This window comes from Euphorbia lathyris, chromosome 2 (genome assembly GCF_963576675.1).
Source record: "Euphorbia lathyris chromosome 2, ddEupLath1.1, whole genome shotgun sequence".
Lineage (NCBI taxonomy): Eukaryota > Viridiplantae > Streptophyta > Magnoliopsida > Malpighiales > Euphorbiaceae > Euphorbia > Euphorbia lathyris.
Window position 1 is genome coordinate 85,201,963 of NC_088911.1, and position 8,829 is coordinate 85,210,791.

The following is an 8,829-nucleotide window of genomic DNA, read 5'->3' on the forward strand; positions in this document are numbered from 1 at the left end:
ATTTGAAAAAAAATAGAAAAAAAGTGAAAAACAAACAAAGCCCCCAAAAAACAAAAAAAATATGAAAAATGGAAAAACGAGAGAAAGTGTGAAAACGGGAACGTCGAAAACGGAAAAAAATGAAAAATGTGAAAAAAGTAAAACATGAAAAACGACAAAAAAAAGTTTAGAGTAATCAATGAGGCAGGGATTCTCTGAAAACCGCAAGGACCCGAACCCATGGGTAAGGGGAATTCTAGAAATATTCGAGTGTGGAGATAAGAGTGAGGGACGTTTTGCCTCCAAAGTCGAAACATGGGGATATGGGGGTGCTATCCCCATCCCATCACCGAATTAACCCTCCCATATATAATGTTGAAATAAATAACGTGTTTAATTACAATTTTAGTGAGGTTGTAATGTGAATCACAAATTTATATATAATACTTCTAACGGATAACTGTAAAGTTTCATATGGTTTGGTTAAATATTTCAGAAATTAGCATGAATGTCATAAAATATATACTTTTTAAATAGATAATTATTATTAATACTAAGATTATTAATATCTAAACAAAATAAAATAACATTGTATAATTTTTTTTAATTATTAATATTTAACTTATTCGACTATAAAGTTTTATTTTATTTGTATATTCAAAGTTTAAATGAAAAAAATAAAACTCTATATATAAGAGTTTAAGTTGTATAGGATATAAAAAACAAACTTCAATATTGATTTAATGTGTAGCAAGAATGTTTGAAGTTAATATTTTAATTGTACAACAGGTATTAATACTGAATATGTACAACAGGTATTTGTTAATTAATTTAATGTGTAGCAAGAATGTTTGAAGTTAATATTTTAATTGTCGAATAGCTTTTTTATTAAATCAGAACATGAATGTAAGATTATTATTTTAATTTATTAAATATCAGCTTGAACAGTTTCCGGTTTAATCCGATCAGTTCGAGTGGTTCTGATCAGTTTTTATCTGAACTACCTCCAATCTTAAATCTTAAAACATGACCAGTTCTGGTTGAACCAAATTGATCCAATTAGTTCGGTCCGAATCTAATAAGTATGAATTTTATTTAGTATGTTGATTTCTAATCTAATACGTTGAATTTTAATGTAATATGTTGAGTTTTAATTTTAATTGTATTTAAATCAGATTTTGCTTAGATTTAATTATTTAGGTTAAATGAGTCGATCTATATAACTTGTTTAATAAATGAGTTATGTCATGTCCACCCATTTATTAAATGGATCATCCAACTCATTTATTAAATGAGTTGGATTGTATCAATCTATATATTAAATGTGTTGGATCAACCCATTTATTGATTTTAACAATCTTAATTTATACCTTGTTTCCTCCCAACACTGCAACTTCCTAAAGTTCTCTCACTTCTTCTTAATGATCCTTTTGTTACGTCTGAAATTAAGTGAATATTAATTTATCTAAAAAACATTTAAAGTTTAACGGTTTAATTTTTTTAAAAGATCTAAATTTGTTACGTCTGCAGGTCTGAACTTAACAGAAGTAGCAGTAGCAGCTCGGCGGATCGTAGCGAGGCACACAGAGATGGACCGACCACGAGTTGAGAGATGCACATTGACAAGTCAAGAAGCAGGCCCAACAGCAGTTCAATATGTATCTCACTGCCCTACTGTTGGATGGAAAAGACCAAAGAACAGATTCGTCAAATGTAATGTTTACGGAGCCAACTTCAGAGAACCGAACGAGGGAGGTAGTGGTATGATTGTTAGAGGAGAATCGGGTCAGCTAATTTGTTTTGGTAGTAAACTATATCACAAAACATTCCCGCCTAGACTAATGGAAGCGCTTGCGCTTAGGGAAGCATTGCTATGGGCTACCACATACCATTGGAAATTGGTTGAGTTTGAAACTGACGCATTAGAAATGGTGCAAGCCTTAAAGCGAAAGACAAGCGACTTATCTGAGTTTGGCTTAGTTATACAAGATTGCAATCATTTTTTACTTAACAACCGGGATTTCTCGTTAGTCATGTTTCTAGATTAGCGAACGGGGCTGTCCATTTAATTGCTAGGCATTCCCGTTCCAATGCTAATTCATTTGTTTCAATTGTAAAACCGTTTTGGCTAACATCTGTTCTTGAACAGGACCTTCTATCCTATTCCTTTCCCGTTTAATGAAAGGCTTTATTTTTTCTTAAAAAAAAGATTTAAATTTTTTATTATTATTATTATACAATATGTAATTAAATTATTTTTATTATATTAATCACGTGAAAATCAAATCAAATTATTTTACTGTTCCATTTTATAAAAACATATTGTTATTAGAAAGTTTTAACTTTTTAATAAATAGAATCCAATTGTTTTTATATAAACATGGCTCAAAAAATGTTTAAAATGATCCTACCGATATAATATTGTGAACGAAATGATCTCATATTAATAAATCATGATGATAGTATTACTAATCCCATACCAAGTTTCAATTAACACTGCCAAAATTAAAATACTCTTCAAATTTAAGGTGTTGACTTTTTTTCATCCCACATACTTTAATCAGCAAGGTAAATATTCAATAAATTACAAATAGTTCATATCAGTGTGAATGAGCCGATTTTTTTTTTTTTCAAATTCTATCATTTTCAATTATATATATATTCTACCTGGTAAAAGAAGGATTCGTATTTTAGACTTAGCATAATTTATTTTAATGGCAAAAAGGAATTCGATTTAGACCTGGCAATTGTCGTGTTTCGTGTCAAAATCGTGTTATCTCATATTTATGTTCCATATGGTTTTATATGTTATAAATGTTAGAAAAATGACTTTCGTGTCAATCGTGTCGTGTCAGTCGGGTTGGCTCTGTTTTCGTGTTTTCGTGTCAGAAATTGCCACCTCTAATTCGATTATTTCACCATTTTCAGGGATGCCAATAGAAATAAAATAATAAATTAGACTCCCCAATATGCACATGTCTAGAATTGCTTTAAGTTGGTTTAAAAAAATTGCTTGATGGTCAATTTATTCATCACATATAAAATAATATAATTTTAATTTCAATGTTTATTAAAGGTAATTTTCAAATAAAACCCATGTGGTTTCACTAATTTTTAGATAAAAGATTGTGGTTTAGTTTTTATCAAAATAATGATTGAGGTTTTGTACTTAGATTAATGCTATTAAAATCATCTTCAACGATTTGAAAATGAAAATTTTCAAGAATTAAAGTTGTTCAGTGTCCTATTTTTTATGGAGCTATCGAAAATCATCTTTTTTAGAACTTTCTCTCTCTAAACATTAACTTTCTCTCTCTTTACCAAACATCATCTAAATAATCTCAAAATAAAAAAGTTAAAGAATTAAAGTTGTTTAGAATATTAGTAGTTCTTAAAATATGTCATTTTTGAAGTCATCAATGGTGATTTTAATAGTATCAATCGAAAAAGTCCTTATTTTGCTAAAGTTGAAAACCTTAATCATCGTTTTGACAAAAAGTAAACCACAATCCTTTATCTGAAAATTAGTGAAACCACATAGGTTTTATTTGAAATTTACCCTCTATTAAATGACACAATTATAATTTTTATTAGCAGAAATTGACACATTAAATAATATAAACATTTGTTAATTTGTAATTAGGGTTGTAATCGAACCGAGCCGAGCGGAGGTTTGGTGTGGACGAGTTCGATATCGAGCTGACTTTTGGCTTGCTCAAGCTCGGCCCAACTCATTAGAAAATAAATGAGCTCGAACCAAACTTATTTCGAATCCAAAATCCTTTTAAACTTGGTTCATTAAGAAAATTATTTAACTATGAATTGTTTGTGAGTAAACCGTTAATTATATTTATGAAGTTTGCTCGTAAATAACTCTTTAATTGTGTACATAAACAAGCTAACAAGCAAAGTTCGTAAATAAATAAACAAGATGCTTACAAATAGTTCGTCTATTACTCATTTATTATGTTTGTGAACGAACTCATCTAATCGCAAATGAAATAATATTAAATTTAAATATTTGTGAACTAACACAAAACTATATAGTTTTCTACAAAACTAAAATTTGTTTATAAATGTTCTAATCGAGTCTGCTCGCGAGCTTTGGTCTGCTCAAAAACTCGGCTCGTTTATGAACCAGACCAGTAAATCGTGCTCACGAGGGCTTGTTTACAAATCGAGCCGACCACCGAACCACTCAGTTCATTTAAAGCCTAATTTGTAATGTTAAAAGATAAAGTATCATTGAAAATGTATAAACACATACAAAAGCAATAAAACATGTGTAGGGATCCTCTAGAGTTAAAAAGCCTTTAGAGTTGGTGGAGTTGTAATCTCAACCATTAATTGCAAAATTAATGGATGAGCTTTAATTGATAAATTTTAATATTTAATTAGTCATTTATTGATTAATCAAATCTCATCCATTCATTTTGCAATTAATGGTTGAGATGATTACAACTCCACCAACTCTAGAGGATTTCAACTCTAGAGGATCCCTAGGAATAAAACATATACTTTATGCAAATCCAAATCCGCAGAAAAGCAACTGCAATCGAATCTTCATCATTTAGGTCATTCCAAACATTCGGATCTGAGTATTTTCTTTTGTTGGAACCACGTAGATATATTGATCCAAGAATAAAATAAATCGTTCTGCTCTTGATAAATCCGAAAAATATACAAATAGCAGAATAACAAAGAGCATATACAATTCAAACGGATAAAGAGATCCAATAAAATATATAAACACTGACTAAAAAGAAAATACAATAAAGAAAAATACAGTAAATCTAATCCGGTGCAGTGGCGGAACTTGAATATAAAATTAAGGGGGGCCATATCAAACAATGAAATATAAAAAACAAAAATTCTATTTAAATAATTAAACAAAAATTTAGAAAGGGTAAACTATCCATACACCATTCAAAATAATAATGCGTTTTTAAGATTAAAGTGATGCTCGGCGGTTTTAGCACATTGAATCAACTCCTAAATAACAATAGCACATTCAATTTAGGTTTTATATTGATTTACCCCTCAATTTCAGATTATACAAAATTGATAATAATAAAAAAGAATGGAAGTAGAACAATTAAAGAAACCTGTTGAGAAGAAGAACTGAAGAAGCAAAACTGCTTACATCTCGCACAGGCGGTCCAGAGAGGCGGAAGATTCGAGAGGCACACTTCTTGTTGTACTCCAAAGGAAGAGAATTCAAAATTAGAAAGCAAAAGTAAGAAAAAGGTAAAGTAGAGGTGATTAGGGAAATAAACTATATTTTAATTTTTTTTTTGATTCTTTAGGTGTTTGTTTGCGGCTGATAAAAGAGTGGGACCCTACATTATTACTAGATACCATATATAAATGGTTTGCCTTATAAATTAAATATAAATAAATGACTAATTGTATAAATTCTAAATACATAAATAGAAATATATAATATATATAAGCTGATTTTTTTTGACATTTTTTTTCCAGGGAGGGCCATGGCCCTCCCTTGCCTCTTGAATCTTCCGCCATTGATCCAGTGAGATTGTATTTTTTCTCTTCAAAGTAGATCCACAAAAAAGAGGAAGACTTGAAAACTTAAAAAAAATGAAGGAGAAGAAGCACCGGCGGCTTTTGTTCAAGAGAGCATTTTGATACAATAAAAGTAATTTCAAAATATTTTTGTTGATTTATTTGGTTGGAACATGAAATAATTTTCAGATTTTAGAGCTATTTTGCCCATAATATCCACCTTTAATTGTAGTACTTTACTCATAATCTCCACCTCCCATCCCATGTTTTCCTTATCCAGCTTTTGTATTTAAATAAGGGATAAGATACAAAATAGGTCTAACGTTTTTGGAGAAGTACTAATTTAGGTTTAATGTTCAAAATAGCACCAATATAGGCTTAAAGTTTACAATATCATATCAATTTAGGCTTAACGTTTATAATATAACATCAATTTAGACCTCACGTACAAAATAGCACCAATATAGGCTTAACGTTTACAAAATAATACGAATTTAAGCTTAACATTTACAAAATATATATAATTTAAGCTAAACGTCATAATTAAATTAACCATATTATATTCTTTTCCTATTAACTTTATATGTTATCTTTTTATTTAGTTCTATTTTCTTATTTATTATAATTAAATTAATTAGTATTCTTGCCCATTATAATTCAATTCATTAGTTCTATTTTCTTATTTATTGATACATGTCAGTGTTCGAAATATTGTGGATATTCAATTAGTTTTGGTTTGCATATATTACATGAACAATGAAATTTAGTAGTCATGGAATCATTGATGAAAAACAAATATAAGATTTTAATGGGCAAGAATATTAATTAATTGTATTATAATAAATAGGAATATAGACCTAAATAAAAAGATAACATATAAAGTTAATAGGGAAAAAATATAATATGATTAATTTAATTATGACGTTTAGGTTAAATTATATATATTTTGTAAATGTTAAGCTTAAATTCGTATTATTTTGTAGATGTTAAACCTATATTGGTGATATTCTGTACGTGAGGCCTAAATAAATTGATGCTATATTGTAAACGTTAAGCCTAAACTGATATTATGTTGTAAAAGTTAAGCCTATATGATGCGGACATCCTAACTGGGATCACTGATCACACGCGCTCTGACGGATCCTCAGACATCAGACCCACGGAGGTTGTACCTAGGAGGGCGGATCCCCAGGACATACGGGCGCGGCGGATCTAGGAGTACACAAGGAGGCGAATCAACATCTACCCCTGGGCGGATCTCTAGGTTTACTTCCACCCAAAGTAATTCACCAACAACCCTGACAATCCGTACCTGTACCATTGTACTGATTGTCGGGGAGTATCACCTATTTTACCCTTTTATGGATAGCCTTATTGAAACCCTAGTAGGGGTAATCCTTGTCTTTTATTATCATTAGGGGGATGTATTTAAACCCCCATTTTGTAAGGATGAAACAACTTTTTATCAATCAAAAACATTCTCTTTGAGAACTTAAGGTTTATACCTTGTTATTGGGATTCACTCCTTCTAGTTTAGCTAGAGAAGAACCTCTTTGTTGGTTTACGATTAAAACCTCCATTTATCGCTTTCAATCTGTATCAGTTGGTATCAGAGCCAATCGTTTCCTGACCCGAAACTTCTTTTGGCAATGGTTCAACCCCGACAACCGCAAGATTCCATGGAAACCAGTGACCGGAGGTATGAGGAGCTAAGGGAGCACCTCGCGGAGCAGATCCAAGCCAGCCATGAGCGGTAGAGGCAAACCGACCAACGATTCCTGGAGCTAGCCACCTCCCTAGAAAACTTCAAACTAGAGGTTCTAGCTTTAATCCGACCAACCGCGGGAGGATCAACCCAGAGAAAAGAAGGAGTTCCTGAACCACAGCTTCCACAAATGGGTCCTAGGGATCCTGAGGTAAGAAGACCCAACTTTGTCCTTGTGCATAACGCTGATAGTGATAGTGATGACTTTGAGGGTATCAGGAATGATGATACCGTTAGAGCTATGAGGGATGTTGGGCATGTTGACAACCGACGTGTGGAGGTTGCTAGCGTATACCCAGGTCTAGGAAACTTTGATAGAGATGATGCCTTTAAGCTAAAAATAGACTTACCATCTTTTGGAGGCGAACTTGATATAGAGGGATTCTTAGACTGGTTATCGGAAGTTGAACATTTCTTTGAGTATGCTGGGATTCCTGATGAGAGGAAAGTGAGGCTGGTGGCGTATCTCTTGAAGGGTGGCGCATCAGTTTGGTGGGATCAGATGAGGGAAGAAAGGAGAAGAGGGGGCAGAGATCCGATTAGATCTTGGCTATGGATGAAGGCGATGTTGAGGGAGCGGTTCCTACCGCCGGATTATGAGCAGTATATTTACAGCTCCTACAAAGGATGTTCTCAAGGGACCCGAAGTGTCCATGAGTATACCTCCGAGTTCTTGAGGCTTTCGGCAAGGGCCAACTTGTCAGAAACTGAAAGCCAAAAGACCTTTAGGTATCTAGAAGGGTTGAGATACAACATCCAGGATCGTATTGGCACACAGATGGTGGTTCGGGTACAAGATACCAGGAATTTAGCCCTCAAGGCTGAATCCCAACTAACCAGGAGATCCAGGAGATCCGCCACTACTGAGTATACGCCTGGAGGAAGAGATAACATGAAGCCTTATGACAAAGGCAAGCAGGTGGCGAGTGCCAGTGGGGCCAAGGTTAACAGTGTGGGAAGGGTCTGTCGGAGACACTAGGCCATACAAGGAAGCACCTATACCACCTAAGAGCAACAATCCGTACGCGAGGCCAGCGCCTTTTAAATGTTTTCGGTGCAATGAGCCAGGCCATAGGTCCAACGAATGTCCTAGGAGGAAGAGCGCCAACATGGTGGAGAGGTATGAAGATGACTATGACGAAGGGGATGAAGTATTTTGTGAACCCTTAGGAGAAGATGATGATGAGGCGGATGAAGAGAGATACGCCATTCATGTGGTAAGGCGTTTGTTAGTCTCCGGCCGGATAGAGGGAGATCAGAGACACCGACTATTCAGAACCCGCTGTCTTGTGAAAGGAGGGCGATGCAATGTGATAATAGATAGTGGGAGCCAAGAGAACATTGTAAGCAGTAGCGCCGTTCGAAAATTTGGGTTATTGGCGGAGGTGCATCCCGACCCCTATCGGGTGGGATGGATCAAAAACGTGGGAGAACTTAGGGTGACCCAGAGATGCAGGGTACCTATTGTGATTGGTGATTATAGTGATGAAGTCTGTTGTGATGTGGTCGATATGGATGCCTGCCACCTATTGTTGGGCCGACCCTGGCAATTTGATAATGAC